A 17,330-nucleotide genomic window follows, 5' to 3' on the forward strand; every position below is an offset into this window, starting at 1 on the left:
GAGTACATTTAATGAAATCCTTGTGAGCAATATTTATCAACATTTCTTTAAAACAAAAAGAAAAAAAACTGAGCCAACCTTTTTTTTTATATTCCACCTAACCAACAGAACAGTAAATTAGAACAATTTTGTTGTCTTGTTTTTCTGTAAAAGCAATATTTCTATAGCAACTCGTGTACAAGCAAAAAAAAAGTTCACTATTGGTGCTCTGAAATTTTTCAGTTATTAACCTTACAACACTATCGCCACGTGACTTTCACCCAAGCAAGAGTACTTACATGATTTTCAAAATGTTGCATTTTTCTGAGTGTCATGGGTCCCTGAGTAAAGTCTCACATGCCCCAGGAATAGGTGGACTAAAGAATAAGTTACCAGTATCGTATATTTTTTTTAATTTTTTGAGTTTTTCTTATCAAATTCCTAATTTTTCAATAATTTTCAAGCATGTTTTTAGGATCTTCCTATGTTTTTATTTTCTATTTTAGTTACATAAACCACAGTTGAAAATTATAGAAATTTACTCCAATATATCATGTGTTGTCATTTTTTAAATGTCTTTTTAATGAGAAATACTTTTTATTCGGTATTTTATTTCGGGTAAAAATTACTCAGCAAAAGTGATGGTGTAACTTTTTATAGTGAAAGTGTGCTAGTAAATGAAGAAATAACAGTGAAGTAATATTCAAATTATTATTATTATTATTTTTAATTTAGGTCCAAAATTTCAGTTTAATCTCAACAAAAGTACTTTATTATTATTATTCACTAATGTGCAATAAAATTAAGAGACAATTATTTTTTCACCCTTTTTTTCTCTCATTCTGTTCACTTGCCATCATAGTAGACTTTTAAAAATTAAAGTAAATTTAGTTAAAGGACATTATTCATTTTCAAATTTAACTTAACAGCTCACAATCAGCACAAAATAAACTATTTTGCCTATAAAAGTCCATAACTTTATGTGAAAATATGTTTTTGTTAACCCAGCTTGAAATATAAATGACTTTAGTTTTGCTCCTTCATGCATTCCCTCACTCGTGCACACTAACAGACATAACTCGGGCTAGACACAGATGAAAATAGCAAAAGGAAAATGATCCCTAATTAGTATTGTTTGTCGTGGAACCTTCCAGATCAAGTCTGTGGGTTTTACTAAAAAAAAAGAGGAGGAAGGGAAATGATTTGGTGACCACGAAAAGGGAGGGGGTAACTTCACGTCCAGACTTGTCCCTTGGGCACAGCTCCTCCTCTTCCTCGACTAAAAGAAATACACGTCAAATAAGAACCAGCAGTGGTAGGTACAATGCACACACAGAGCCAAACAATTGGTTATTAAACCTTCTAAAACTACAGCACAAATCACCACACAACGGTGCTGGTTCAAATCCAAACTAGTGTGCGTGCGGGTTCTCTTTGTGTACAAAGGCTTTGTTGCTTCTTTCTTTAGTCTAAAAACACAGTGGGGCAAAAAGTATTTGTCGATTCTGCAATTAATTCCACTTAAAAAGACGAGAAAAGCCTGTAAAGTTAATCATAAATGCACTTCAACTGTGAGAGACAAAATCTAAAAAAATATTTCAGGAAATAAAAAGAACTACATATATATAATGGTGCGGAAAACAAGTCGAAAACAAAAGTTCACCTCTACGTAATGTGATCCTAGTTGGCAATGACGGTGGTTAAAAGTTTCCTGTAGGTCTTCAGAAGATTTCCACACATGCTGTAGATGAAATATATTTTACATAGCTACTCTTTTAAAGTTAAAGTTAAAGTTAAAGTTAAAGTCCCACTATTTGTCACACACCTAGGTGTGTGAAATTTGTTCTCCGCATTTGACCCATCCCCTGGGGGAGCGGTGAGCTGCAGACACAGCCGCGCTCGGGAACCATTTGGTGGTTTAACCCCCCAGTCCAACTCCTTACTGCTGAGTGCCAAGCAGGGAGGCACTGGGTCCCATTTTTAAAGTCTTTGGTATGACTCGGCCGGGATTTGAACCCACGACCTTCCAATCTCAGGACGGACACTCTACCACAAGGCCACTGAGCTGGTTTTGTTGCTCAGTTGGTGTGTTTGGGGTCACTGGAAGATCAGGCTAAGTTTGATCTTCAATTCTCTCACTATTTGAGGGAGGTTTGCCCAAAATCTCACTATACATGGTGTCATTGATTATTTCTTTAACCCTTGTACTATCTTATGAGGTCCAGATGATCCAAGCCTTACATTGACCTGTTACCCATCCAATGACAATTGTGGATGAAGGTAGACAGGATTTCATGTCTGCCATGGACACTAATGAAAATCAAAAATCATTGAAAAAATAAGGTCTTGTTGGGTCCAGATGACCCCACTCCAACGTCAACATACCTAAGATAGCACAAGGGTTAACACAGATCCCTCGTCCTGCCCCCTTTGAAGAAAAGGATGATGTTTCACCCACATGCTTCCCACTGGGTATGGTGTTCATGGAGTTTTAACTCAGCATTCTATCCCTCTAAAACGCAGAGTGTTGCTAATAAATAATTGTTGCTACCTCTACTACTAAGGTCCAAGCTGTCTTCAGGTCACTAGTTATGAGCTGTTTTCTCAATGTTCTCCAGATCATTTGTACCCCATCAAACATGTGACACGAATGGTTGGTACTGGCACCATGTTCTGTGGTCAACTAGACAGACTTAGAGCTTTGTAAAAAATGATCCATACCGCATAATAATAATATGTGTTTTTATTGACCATATTCAGACCCTTTGTGCAGGCTTCAATAGTTAAACCAGTGTCAAAACCATGGCACAATACATTTGTTGAAGAGTTGTTCATATTCTGAGAAAAGTATTTATCCATTAATAAACTCATTTTTGTGCCTCATAGAAATGTAGCCCAGTATGCATCATAAAGTAATTCCTGACTGTTGTTGGCAAAATGCCAGAAAAGCCTATGGGTAAAACCGCTACCTCACAGCTCCCATAAAACCAAGGAACAAGGCAGCAATGAATGAATCAGTTCAAAGCTTTTATTTTTCACCCAAACATACACCTTCCTATCCTGTCTATGACTTAAAAGCAATTAGGCGCCAAGCCAAATCCCGCACACAGACCATTCTGTTAGGGGGGAAAAAAGCACATCCGGAAAGCACATTTGGTTGACTTGAAAGGCATCAAAGGTGTCAGACGCAGGCAGGGATGGTTAGAGTACACGCGCTCTCATTGCTCTTGAAGGAAAAGAAGGATAAAAGACAGATGAAAAGAAGAAGAGAACATCTTCCTTTAGCGCACCTGGGATCAGAGACATGTACAACACAGACAGATTCAGCCAGATGCAGGTACACTCCTGTGATCAGGAAACTGCATACCCGCCACTTGTGCACATACATGCAAACAGACAGATAGGATGTACTTTTTGAGTTTCTCGCTTCCTTTATGATGTGTTCAAACTGGCATAGCTACACCTATAATCTTTTCCCTGACTATTCTCTGCGGCTGCAGAGCAGGGCAGTGTTTTACAACCCTGGTTTTAAAGAACTCCTGACTTACTGAATTGCATGATAATGAGTCACAGTTATATGAATTAAGCCTGACAACAAAAAAGGAAAAGTACACAGGTCAATGTTGCATAAGTTGAGAAATATCAGGTGAACTTGTTTATCCAATTTGCTTACCTTCATAGTTATCTGGTTCATGCTTGTATGACAGATGTTAGATTGGGGCTTTCAACCAAAATACTTTAGTTTTAGGAAAAGTTTTAGGGTCAAATAAGGAAAACTATAGTTAAAGTTTTTTTTTAAGTCCTAGTTTACAACAGTCTCAAATGCCTAATTTCCACTGAGCAGTCCAGACCGGACCAGACCAGTACTGTATTTTTGAGCGTTTCCGTTATGAATTGGACCAATTAGACTGGACCAATTTGTACAATTTTTGGTCCCCCATTGGTTATAGGTCCATAGAAAAATGAAACGCACTAGTTATGGTGGGGGTCACAAGAAGAAATCAATTGATTAGCGGAAAGGTATTACAACATCAACAAGTGTCCGACCAGCACTTTTCCCGACTCAAGATATAAACTGAGAGCTTTGTCCTCTTTTTGACTGTATTCTTCTTCACCCCCTACAATCTACTTGCTACTAAAATTAAAATTAAATTATTTGCATTTAGTCTGTCCCTTATTTGCGGAGGTTAGGGACGCTGAATTGGCAAATACGGAGAACCGCTGTAGTTTCACCGTTGTTTACGCACAGCTACGTCATTGGTCTACACCCCACATGCACCTTGATGGTCCTCAATGGAAACACTCACTTGAATTACCCAGATCATTTTAAACCAGTCCGGACCGCTCAGTGGAAATGAGGCAAAAGTGCCTCACAAAAGCATAAACCGTCAGTGCTGTGATTCTGTCCCCGTTCCTGATCTCTCTCCAGTTTTCTGTCCGTCTTCTGTTTACATATTTTTTCATCCTCTGCAATTAAGCTCATATTGCTCACCTGTTAACAATATATTGTTGTGTGGACTTCAACTCCAGTGCTAGTCAAAGAATTCCTGAATTTCACAGCATTTTTCTTTCTCCAGTTCCACTTCCCATTACCAACCAACCCACTGACCATGTTCTAACATTGAGATCTGTCTGTTCTGTGTACCGTATTTCTGCTATGTTTACGGATTAACTTTGTGATCTTGCCACAGGACTCCGTCTGCCAGGTCAAAGACTATTTTCTATTGTCTTTTACCCCCGGCATCATGCCTTCTCACAGTATTTATCTTAAAACGCTAATAACTTGCCTCTTTGGTTTGTCACTGAAGGCTGCAGAATGAACTAAAAAGAAAAAAAACCCAGAAAATAGCCAAAGAGTGGAGATCTTAGATTGACCCTAAATCCTAAAACTTGGAAATTAATCAAAAAAAAAAAGCTTTTATTTTTTGCTTTTTTAAAGGGATTAATCGTCTCACATTATTTAATCCTGATAAAATTGCACTGCAAAACAAAACTGAACTAATTATTGGACAAACCAACATGGACATTGTTTCAGATTAGAAAGTCAGAAATAAAATTATTCATCCTACAGTTAATGCTACAAAACCTATCCATTATATCCACTCTTTGTGAAACTGTGCTAAACTGCAGCAAAAATGAAGCTGTAGACAAAATGTAACTTGGAGTGATTCTGCATTAATCAGCATTCAAAGTCACTGGAGGCTTGTACTAACAGAGCTGAATTACACAGTCCTGCTGTGTCAAACTGTCTGCCAGATTACAGTAACAAAGTGCAGAGGGCTATCGGTTTACTATCACCGTGGCTGCTTTTCTCATCCAGCATCTGCACAAACAAGTGTGCACGTGCCACGCTCAGCAGGCAGGTTTCCTCATCTCAAACAGGATCCTCCAGGGCTGTAGGCCACAGTTTCTGACCCGTGGATCTCTCCAATGATTGGTAGGGCAGGTAGAGGTCTCTCCATTGGCAGTTCACCCCCTGTAGATACTAGCAGACACAAAATGAGCTCTTGTTTTGCCACACATTACCGCACAGGCTTTTGAGGGTAACTGTCCTCACAGATGGAAAGTAGGACATCTGTCAGATAAAAAACACTTGAACATTTAATGACGTATGCACATAAAATAAAATTCAAATCATCAAAAAGAGAATGTTCAAACTTTTATACTAAAGAGCATTGCATTTCATCATGGGAGTGTTGGAATATAAACACTTGAGCATAAAGACTCACCAAGCCCAAAATATTCATGATTGCTTGTAAACTCAGCCCTCAAACTTGGCCCCGCTCAACTTTTTTCATCAGAAATCCATCAGTTCTCATAGTGGAGATAAAACCAGTAGATAGATAAATTAAATGAACTGATTGATTCACTGCTTTTTACTTCAAAAACAAAGCAATCTATCCCTCTCCACACCTCAAAATTCCAATAAAACACATTTTTCCCTAGAAGTCCAACAAAGACAAACACCTGTTACCCATTCAGACGTTACTGAGACTAAAAGTTAAGCGTTTAAAAGCAAAACTTGCTGCAGATGTTCAACTCAAACTTTACTGTGCTGTATTGTAGGCTAAATAATGTTTAAAACACTTAACTCACTTTTGTCAGTTCCTAGCTGAATAAACAATGCATGAAAAGTATCAGTCTGTTGCCTATATATATTTCATATAAAAATACTATATTAGTAGGTAATATTAACTCCTTTATATTTTTATTAAAATTTCAGGTCTTTTGTTGAGCTTTTTAAATAACAATTTTTTAAGGAAACACTAATTTATTTGTGATTCAATGTTACTTAAAATAACCTAAATTACTCCACTGTGACTTGACGGGTGAATTTATTTATAATTAACATGCATAAATCAGCTATTTGTTGCAGTTTGGGGAAAAAATAGACTAAAGGGGATTTTGGCACGTAGGTCACCACAAGATTTGATATTTTTGCCAAATTAGCGGGGAGCTACATGGCAGTAAACGGGTGCGGTATGTTCACATAATTGCAGCTGGTTTTGAGCCACGTGTCTCGCACGTGAACCATGTCAAATGTGTATTCTTAAAATAAAACCTATTACTCCCATCATTCCAAGTCAAACATGCGTCTCTGAGTTCAGCTGGGCGTTGAGTCAAAGCTCTACACATCTAAGTGTTTGTCATCCTCACCAAATCCAAGTCTTAATCATCTGAGAGTTCCAAGAATATGGTTGTGCTTCAAGTTACCCATATCTAGCTTCTCATTAGAGAAGGTCTTTTAAATCCAAATGGATACCATGCAGAGCTTCCAACCACTCAGCTATTTGTCAAATGTGGGCTGGCTAAATCCAAATCATCATCATCACCACGTTTTTAAAATTCACATCTTCATTCAATATGAGACAACCATGGATCTACTGAAATCCTAAACTGTTAGTCTTCATTTTAATTTTGTTCCTTATAGTTCTGAAACTGATTTGAATTGAAGCTATTGATTTGTTTTGTGCTACATTGTAATTTCATCCAATTAAATGTAGTCCTTTCTGTCTCCTCTAAATTACACAAACTGGACAGCAAGCAAAGGTCATCATCATGCTGATTCGCTTCACTCCAAGTGGTTTTAATCCCTAAGCTTGCTTCTTGTCAACAACATTTTTAGGTAGCTGCTTTTGCTCTCCTACTGTAACCCTCAATAAAATTTCCATCCTGTGGCTATCGCACCATCTCGTGAACTATTTCTTGGCTCTGGTTGTGTTGACGAAGTGCTGTTGAGATGCTTGGCTGTTTAATGTGTGTGTAATGTTCCACTAATGTCTCTGCAGTGGGACTATCTTATTGTCTATTCTTGGCCCAAGGCTAAAGCTCATAGTCATTGCAGAATGAGATGAGGAGAGCATTCTAAATATTTTGTTGGCTTGTTGGGTACCAGGGTGGTCCAGTGTCTGTGGGCTTGTGATACCAAATCCAGGAGTGTAAAGTCCTGAATCTGCTGCTGACTCTGCAAGTCGCCTTGTATTGGGATGGTTCCATACTTTTTCAGATTTTCAATGAAATATTATGTGAAGTAAGTTTATGGGGACTAGCTCTGTATGAACCAGCTGCATTTCTACAGTATGGTGGGATAAAGCAGTGGCCGCAAGTTCAATCAACATATTTTTGGAATCCAAAGAAGAACCCATATTTTAAAGTCCCACCAATCATCTTTTGATCTGTTGCAAAAGCGTTCTCAACGGTCTTTTAATTATGTATATGCTGTTTTTATCCAATATTGTTGTTGTTTTCTCGGTCATAGTTTCTACAAAACGACAGGAGTTCATCAGAACTTTGCCTCTAAATTGTAGATGGGACTTTTGGTGCAAAATAAGCCAGCCCCTGTTCCCCAACATCCTTCTGTTTACATGCTGTCCTGCTAGCTTACAGACCTTCACACACCTAAGATAACCGGTACAGCAAAAATGGCGAGCAATATTTGAGCTTTCCAGCCGTACAGTTTTGAGCCAGATACCAGCTCAGATGAGGAAAACAAAGACATACATAGATTTATGTCTGCAAGTGTATGGATCTAAATGGAGGAGAGCAGGGGGCTTGTGACCCACCGATTGTAGCATGTCACAACTACAAGCTTTTTCTAAAGGCATTTTCTTTTGTCTGCTCCTGATTCACAACAATTAGAACAAGCATATGCGCAGAAATGCAATTTTTAAACTTAAGTTTCTTTTTGTGTTCTCCACCATGAGAATAATGCCACAAGAACATGTTAAAAACTCCAAAAACACAGTTTTCATTGGAGAGGGTCTTTAAGGAGAACAACTACCTCATTATTTGAAGCAAATTGCTTGACAAGCAGTTTTTAAGGTCATTGGATATGCCCTGTCTACTGCAAAGGCATTTAAACTACTACAGGGAGCAGAGGGCAGGTGTTGACTCAGGTGTTGTTCCCTTTCAAGGTCAAACATCAGCACGGTTTGGGATAGAAATGCTGCTGCTTCAATAGAACTTTTGTGATTTCTTCGCAGACCTCAGCCATTCGTTATCCTGAAAAAAAAGTTTTGTTTTGGAAATCCTCCCTCCTCAATTCTTGTCTTATTTATTGTAATACATCTCTGATTTCTAAATCGATTAACCCTTTAACACCAGAGCTTCAGCTCCAGCGTTTACATTCTCTTGACTACCTGTAACTCCTCAACCGTTTGCACAATTACAGCGGATTCTGGAGAGGAGAAAAGCAGCTTTGTGCTGATACACAACACTTTGCAGCAGAGAAGAGCTTGTACAATCAATGTAAATCAGCTGAATCGGTTGTGGGGAAAAGAAATACAATATATTTGTAAAGCTGATATGCAAAGCCACGTATCTCCACGTCAGAATCAGCTGATTCAAGTTAATCACACGTATTGGTCAAAGAATTCCACTGCGTCCAAAAATGTAACTCAAAATGCCACCTTGTGGATGTTTTTCAGTGAATTTGGCAGATGGCCATGCAGCGACATTTATAATTGGGAGGCGGCAGTCACACACTGTGTCGTGGCCACTGAGGTTTTAAGAAACATGTAACTTGACGATTACATGCGACTTGACGATTCTTTCTAAAAGTTAACATTGGTCAAAGATCACCTGGGCACATTTTGAGGTCAGACGTTGGCAGTCCATGCGGTGATGATGCCATTATTAAATTGGTCGAACTGCTGGGCAGATCGCCGGCCGACAGCAACTCTGATTGGACGCATTGTAAATGTCTCCGGATGCCAGCCGTCCATGTCAAGTGCCGCCCGGTTACCCGGAGTCTATAAAAAGCAGGCCATTCTATACGCCTCACGTCGCCGTCTACATTCAATGCATGAAATCTCGAAGGAAGAAAACTGGATTTGTTTCTAAAATGTGTTCATTTTTTAAACTCAAATGACTCTGAATCATATTGGAGCCCCAAAAAGACCTGATTGGGAAATTCCTATTCAAGTTTCCTTGGAGACAGCTGTGGTGTTAAAAGGTTAACAATTGTTTTGTTTTTATTATCTCTGTCAAAGAAGCCTTTACTTTTTCAGTGGCCTTGTGGTAGAGTGTTTGCCCTCAGACTTGAAGGTCGTAAGTTCAAGACCAGGCCGAGTCATACTGAATATTCTAAATATGGTACCCAGTGCCTCCCTGCTTGACACTCAGCACAAAGGGGCTGGATTGGGGGGGTTAAACCACCAAATGGTTCCAGAGCACGGCTGTGTCTGCAGCTCACCGCTCCCCCAGAGGACGGGTCAAATGCGGAGAACAAATTTCACACACTTAGTTGTGTGACAACTAAAAGGACTTTATTTACAATGCTTGTCCTTCTTTCTCTGACAAAAAAAGTGAGATTTGGATTAGAAACTGCTTGTCATAAAAAATGTGCAAAATGTGTAACTAACTAGAAACACACTAGAACGAAATGAGTAGAAAATGTGCTCTTCTAATAATTTCTGAAATTTAATGAAAAAAATGAAGTAAGTCAGCATAAAGTTTTACCAGATAAACAATTCTAGAAGAAAGTTTTATAGTATCATGTATATTTGTTTTAGACCCTAGATTTAGATCTAGGGTCTGAAAAGTTTCTCTTCTGCAAAAAGCACTAAAGTCTCTTCCAAATTTATGATATCAAACAAATGTGCACTTACAAGATTTCATAGTTTTTTAATGGTATTTACACAAACCTGCTCTGTGTTTCAGCCATCTCTCCACACACACTGATCATTATGTTCTTTTTTTTAAATTGGATAGAGTAAGTCATTTGCAAATCAGTTGTATTGAGTTTCCTCAGTTTACTTTAAACTTGAAGACAAATTATTTGAAGTGAAATATATAGCTGTTACTTTGGGAAATACTATATCAACTGTTTATAAAGCCAATGTGACTCAACGGGGGAGTTTCATTTGAGCTATCTAATTACCTAAAGACACATTGATGTGTTTTGTAAATTATAGCTAGGAGGGGGTGGTAGACAAAGAGGAAGGAAGAGGAAAGGAAATAGATTTAAGGAAGCGGGGGCAAAGAGGGAGAAAAGGGGAGAGACAGGAACTGTTCTGGCCATGATAACCATCAACAAACCAGACATTCTCTCCGAGCTGGAAACACACATTTGTATATGTTTTTCCCCTCAGGTCATGTAACATGTGGAGAGACGGCAATGTTTTCATAGTAGTATCCATTCAGGCTGCTGCTCCTTAGGGAACCTTCCAGAAGGAATGAACGTTCTTCCTCTGGGAGCCCTGTGTAGGAAGTGCACCTTCCAGCTCCATAAAACCAGTCCTCACACCCCCTGTTGCTTTTTCCATTAAGGCAATGCCAGCTATGGAATTTAATCTTCACTCTAATACTTTATAAAGTTGCCTCTAGTTAGGAGTCTACAAGACTTTTACTCTTTAACTTTTGAAGAAAGTGCATGATATTATCTACTTGTATGGAGAGTTATTTTTAATTCAAATAAAATTCCCTCATTTTTTCATTTTATTTTATAATCTTAAGTGCTGACAATATTAAATGGATTTATTGGATTGCAAGGGCACCGCACCCTCATCGTCCCATGTCTGCAATTCTCGTTTACGCTCTGAAAATAACATCTGAAAGAGTGTTTACAGCTGTGCACACCATTTCCAAACTTACTTTTATAGACAAATAGCTAAAGGTTATAGGATTTTAGTATTATATTTATATACTGCCAGTCTGCTTTTCCAAAGATCAAAGTCCAAGGAGATTATTCATCACATTAATGTTTAAAATATGCCTCTTAGGTATAGCAAATACTTTGGCTTTTCTCAGATTTAATTTAATTCATGTTGTGGTAATCATTTACAACCATATTAAAAAAATAAAAAATCTTGTTTTCATTTACATTATTACACTAAAAAATACTACAAAGTCATCCTAACCTTACTGGGACTGAATGACAGCTTAATACAACCTTAAATGGACGACAACAAAGTTCAACGTTTATTTAACTTAAGGCAAACTACAAAAGTTGTGCTTGGAAATACTTACTGGATCCCTAAGTACCTTTAATTTATCATCTGCAAAAGCAGCCACCTCTGTAAAAACAGTTTGCATGTCAGAGACTCCCAGGTTTGCAGTGTTAACAAAAACTAAGCAAAGACAACATTAGTGAATAACTTGAAGAGTCAATTGCTGCTTTTCATAAATCTATGGAAGTGGTTCATGTCATGTATCATTTATCTGCTGCTGGGTTCAGGTAGTCTTAAGAAGGATGCTCGGCAACTTAAAGCTCTGCAAACTTTTTCCAGTCAGCTGCCGAGGCATTCACTGAGGGCATAAGCTTTACAGTGTGTCTGGGGTCCGATGCAGGGTCTGCTTCCGTTTGACATGCCCATAACAGCTAACTAGGAAACCGTCCAGATGGCATTCTCATTAGATGTTCCAATCATCTCAACTGTCGTCTTACAATGTGTAGGAGTAATTGCTTTACCCTTAGTTGCTCTCAGATGGCTGTTTTTTCCCACCCTTTCTCTAAAGGAGAACCCAGTCACCACCATCTGTTCCACCTGTATCCATTTTCTCAACCAATAGTTTTATGACCATAGCCAAAAGTAGGGGAACATACAGTATTTATTTCTATTTTTTTGAGGATACTAAAACATTCATCCTAAGATTAAATATTGGTCAGTAAACTAGCGCCTTGTTTCCACTGAGCGGTCCAAACCGGACCGGTCAAATCCTGGCCGGTTTAGAATGGTCCGGGCAATTCAAGTGAGCATTTTCATTGAGTGTTGGACCATCAAGGCGCATGCAGGGTGTAGACCAATGACGTAGCTGTGCGTCATTTAGGCCATCATTGTCAATTTTGATGAGTATGGGTCAGTAATGAACATTCTTCTGTCACTTGGGGTGGGTGAGGGGAGTTAACCTCCATGATTAAGAGTAGAGTACTGTGTGCAAAGAATTTAATATTCTTTGCAGTCAAAGAAGAATACTAACGAAAAAATGACAAAACTTTCTGCTTAGATCTTGAGTGCTGGTTGGTCATTTCCTGTTGTTGTAATACCCTTCCACCAATAAATGGATTTCATTTATGACAACAGTGGCTCCGCCCTAACTGGGCTGTTCTATTTTTCTATGGACCTTCAACCAACGGGGGACTAAAAATGGTACGAATCAATCAGGATTAATGGGTCCATTTTATACTGGAAACGCTCAAGACACTGTACCAGTCCAGTCATGTCTAGAGTAGAAACAAAGCATGAACAATTTGCTTTCCCACTTGGATCTCTTCACTTCTATGGACTTTGTTAGGTCTAGATTACAGAAAAATCGCACCAATATACCATTTAGTCTCACGCTACAAAGTAGTGTGTGTTTAAAGAGTAATTCAGTTTTCATTGGGTGGCCGTAGTGCAGACGTAGAGCAGTCAACCTCTGATTGGAAGATCACAGGTTGCCCGCCCATGTGTCGAAGTGTTCTTGGGAACATCGCTCCTGGGAGTTGTAGATCGGCACCAGCATTAGACAATGGTCCTGCCACCAGTGTGGGAATGTCTGAGACAGTAAAGTGCTGTGGTCCTTCTAAGAAGGTAGACTACATGATATTATATGACTATATGATTATATTATATGCCATTTACAATAAAGAAATGTCTTTCAGTAACATTTTAGATTCCAAAATGCAAGAGATATGGTCCTTGTTCAAATTATTTTAGGGGAATCATTAAAAAAATAAAAATAAAACTTGGCTTTGCTTGTTGTTTTTAATTGCTTTTTGACAAAAAAATGCTTTAATAATAATACATTTTTCAGATGATAAATAATATAATTATATAATTAAAATGACTTTAATAGCTAAAATATATATATATTTTTTAAGTTTATGGTAGTGGAAATTTTTGTTCGTTTTGAAGCAATATTTTTTGGAATCTTTTGTTTGGTTATTCAAGCTGTTAGACAGCTATGTCATTTTTTTGTAACACGAATGAACAGAGAAAAGAACACAATAATATGCTAACGAGCTAAAACAAACCTGGCTCTATTGATGTGATCAGGGACTGTTTTTCCTGGTAATAAAAGCTCCTCTTTGTTGCCCCATCTCACTGGAATCCTCTCATACTTAAACCCCTTCCCCCATTTTTTAAACAAGGGACCTTTAATTTGGTAAAGAGGAAGCAATGAATTGTAGAGTGTATGTTTCCACTGGCTTCCATGGAAGTATAGGCCTCTTTCTCTACTCTGTCTCCAAAGTGAAACCCAATGGGTAACATATGTTGATTTAGGCAAGGCAAGTTAATTTTGTATTGAACAATTCATACTCTCAAGTAATTCACAGAGCTTTAAAGAAAAAAAACACACAAGAATATGGACAAGAATCCCAATCAACACAACAAAATACAAAATAAATCATAAGTAAAGCAGTAGAATTAAAACAGTAAAATCAATATGTAAAAGACAATTAAAACCTCTTTAAAACTAGATTAAAGAGAAGAGCACCAGTAAAAGACTTCCAGCTGTCATACATTAACCTGAATTTGGTTTTTCTCAGTCTGGACTTGAACATTGTCAGAGCGGAAATTTGTCTAATATCGTCTGGAAGACTGCTCCAGATTTTAGCTTCATAAAACTGAAAATCTCCTCACTTTGAGCGCCAACAGAAAGCCTGATCCTGAGCCTCTCAGAGGTGGTTCATATGGCACCAACATGTTAGAGATGTACTTTGGTGCTAAACCCAATAGAGAGAGACTTGGACACAAATCTGGTTGGTTTAATGTTTAATTCTCTGATCGACAGGAAGCCAGTTCAAAGACCAGAGAACAGGACTGATGTGGTTGTACCTCCTGGTTTTAGTCAGACGCCAAGTAGCAGCATTCCAAGTGATCTGTAGATGCCTTACAGCACATTTACTGAGTCCAGTGAACAGACCATTACAGTAGCCTGACCTGCTGGAAATAAATGTCTGAATAAGTCATTAAAAAACAGCATTACCAATCTTGCTGTCAAACCAAATATCTCTAAGACATAACATAAGTTTTTTTTTTTTTTTTTTAAAAAGAAAGAAAAAATAATTGATTAAAATGATTTGTTGTTTAAAAAACAGATCAGAAAATGAGAGCTGTGAGTCTTAAAATGGTTCAAGCAGGACCTGACATTATCTGATTATGATGGATTTACATTTTGCTGACTGGACAGTTAAACTTTTCCTCAATATCATCCCATATTTGCACGCTGTGGGTTTCAGAATCAGTTTATGTTACTTGAGGACCTTTGATAATGCTGTTCTCTGTGTTATTTCTCTGTTCCCAAACAGAACACAACTGATAGGACTTTGGCAAACGTCATACCAGCCAATGTCCTTTGACTGGACCCACCGCTCATTAAAGACGTTGGTGTCTCAGAACCAGAAGGGACCTGGCCAAACACAAACACACCCTTGTGGGAGGTTTATAGGGGATAAAAGTAAATTGTTGTGGCAAGCAGATCTAAGACCAACATTGACCCGCTTTATCATTTTTCAATTCATGTATTTCAGGTGCGGAGAAGAAAGAGCTGAGAGAAAAATCTGGGTTGAAGAAAAATCCAGATTATCAGACCTGTTAAAGGGGTTTAGGCAAATAAAAAGTCTCACACTTGCCACTGGAGTTTCTTCTTATCTAAGCTCCCGTCAAGAGGGGGGGCATATGCAGCAGCTTCTCTGGGTTTCCACTCCGCTTTGTTTTGTCTTCCCTCTGAGATAATGCTTTGTGTATCTCAGTCTTGGCGCCAAGCACAAAGTGATGATGCAAAAACATGAACAGGTTGCAGGTGAACAGTTTCACTCTTGACTAGAGAAGTCCATGGCTGTGTTCTGGTAATTAATGGTTAAAGTAGTTCCTTGTCTGTCAGGAAGTGGAAGTTTATTTGTCACATATAAAGCTTAGGTCAATAAGTCGACTATCAGTGTAACTTTAGGTTAAAAGAGAAAAATGCTGCACAATCCTACATAATTTTGATCTGAAGTACACCAGCAAATTTACAACAAATTCACAGACTGAAGATTTCATTAACAATTTAACCACCCAAAAAAAATCACTAAAAAAGTATTTTTTTTCTGCGACTTATTCCCGTGGTACGGAGCCCCTAAAGGGACATCGAGGTTAAGAAAAAATGTAAGAATTTTTTTTTTTTTAATTGAAGTAAAAAAAATGCTGGTTAGTAACTGGTGCACACCATGTTCTATCCAGTTTTTTTGTTTTTTTCCATTTTTTGAAAAAAATGTATATCCAGGTTAGTAACTGGCGCACACTTGATAGTAACTAAAAATTATTTATTTTTTTTCTCAAAAACATTAAGTAAATTCTAGTTACTATCCAGTTACTATCCAGATTTTTTTAACTTCAATTTTTAGAAAGAAAAAAAGTATGTTTTGGTTAGTAACTGTTGTGCACCAGATAGGAAAAAAGATAAAAAAAATTTAAATAAAAAAAAAAAAATACTGGTTACTAACATTGACTGCATACTAACTGGTGCTCACCAGACAGTAACCAGATTTTTTTTTTTTTTGCTTCCATTTTTTTTCTTCAATATCCCTTTAGGGGCTCCGTACCTTTGGGAGTAATACACACCATCAATATTTTTAAAAACATATTCCCCACCATTTGGTTGAGCGGGCAGTTAACCGTTTAATACAGTCAAAGTCCAGACCAAAAATCAAATTAAAATGCTGTTAAATTAAGTTAATTCGGAGTTGGGCAACAAAGAAGCTACAAAATTTTAGCTACTTGAATTTTATTTACCTCATTATGCAATAAATTATTCAAATCAAGCAGAAAATGAATATTTTAACTTTTTGCTCTACAGCTGATGTTACAAGCTTCTTTTGCATTCTGACTTTCTTTTAGTTGAAGAATTTGTCTTCACACCTTAAATTATCTGCATCTTTATAAAACCTTCTGAAAAAAAGAGGATGTTCCAGATTTTCAACCCGGCAGATACGGATCCTGACCAAAATCTCTGTATTTGCCTGTGAGTTTGGGGATGTGTTTGAGAGTGGATAGTTTATCAGAGGAGACGTGTCAATTAGCTGTAGGGTACGGAAGGCCGAGACAAAGGTCAAAGGTTAGGCTGGAGGGCATTCATCAGCTGTCACCAACTATAAAAACGAACTGTGCTCTTGTTCATGTGTGTGTGCATCATGATAAGGGCCTCATTGTGGGTCACCGTCCTCTGAGTAGAGACTCTGCACAAACACAGTTTGTTGTGTGTGATGACACAGCAGCAAAACCGACTGGTTTGTTAAAACAAATTGTCATCCTTAAAATAGACTCTTCTGTCTTTCAGTTTGTGCTTTTATTCAACAAATGCTCCCAAAACCTTGTATATGCAAGACTTTATTTTAGTTTGTGCATTTAACCAGATGACCTGACCAAGATCCACATTTTTATAATCTCAGATTACAAGGTAAGAATGCTGACAGAAAGCATCAATAAACACAGGAAAAGTGATATCTCTTTAACATTGAAGGGTTGAAAGTCTGACGTTCGGGAAATCCTGTGAAAAGTAACATTTTTCATACATTGACATAAACTCAAAGAAGACTCGGCCATCGCTGGTTTGAATCCCTTTGTAAACCTCTCACAGCTTCCATTTTACCAACCTCCCAAAGGTCTTTTGTTTGCACATGTGTGTGCTCAGTAATGAGAGAAGTGTGATCACAGAGGACATCATTTGCTTCCTTCATTAGACTAAAGGCTGGGCTTCCCTCCATTATAAACACTGGACCATGAAAATTAAACCTTTGCACACACTTGTCTAACGTGACTCTTAGACTGGGCATTCCCCCTCTATTTCACACTGTCACAGATTTTAGATTCTTTTCAGCTTTGACACATTTTCACACTGCAAAAGTGAAAACACAGGCATTTATGGATTATTTCACCCTTGTTTGT

At 37.9% G+C, this 17,330-nt stretch overlaps 1 long non-coding RNA gene across 1 annotated transcript; it reads left to right on the forward strand.

Annotated features, from left to right (window-relative positions):
• The first annotated feature begins 14,444 nt into the window (after nucleotides 1-14,444).
• On the forward strand, nucleotides 14,445-15,875 carry LOC112136513. Its single transcript, XR_002917361.2, has 2 exons — nucleotides 14,445-14,862; nucleotides 14,936-15,875. It is a non-coding gene; the product is annotated as an uncharacterized LOC112136513 (long non-coding RNA).
• Nucleotides 15,876-17,330: the final 1,455 nt, after the last annotated feature.

Source organism: Oryzias melastigma, linkage group LG16 (genome assembly GCF_002922805.2).
Source record: "Oryzias melastigma strain HK-1 linkage group LG16, ASM292280v2, whole genome shotgun sequence".
Taxonomy (NCBI): domain Eukaryota; kingdom Metazoa; phylum Chordata; class Actinopteri; order Beloniformes; family Adrianichthyidae; genus Oryzias; species Oryzias melastigma.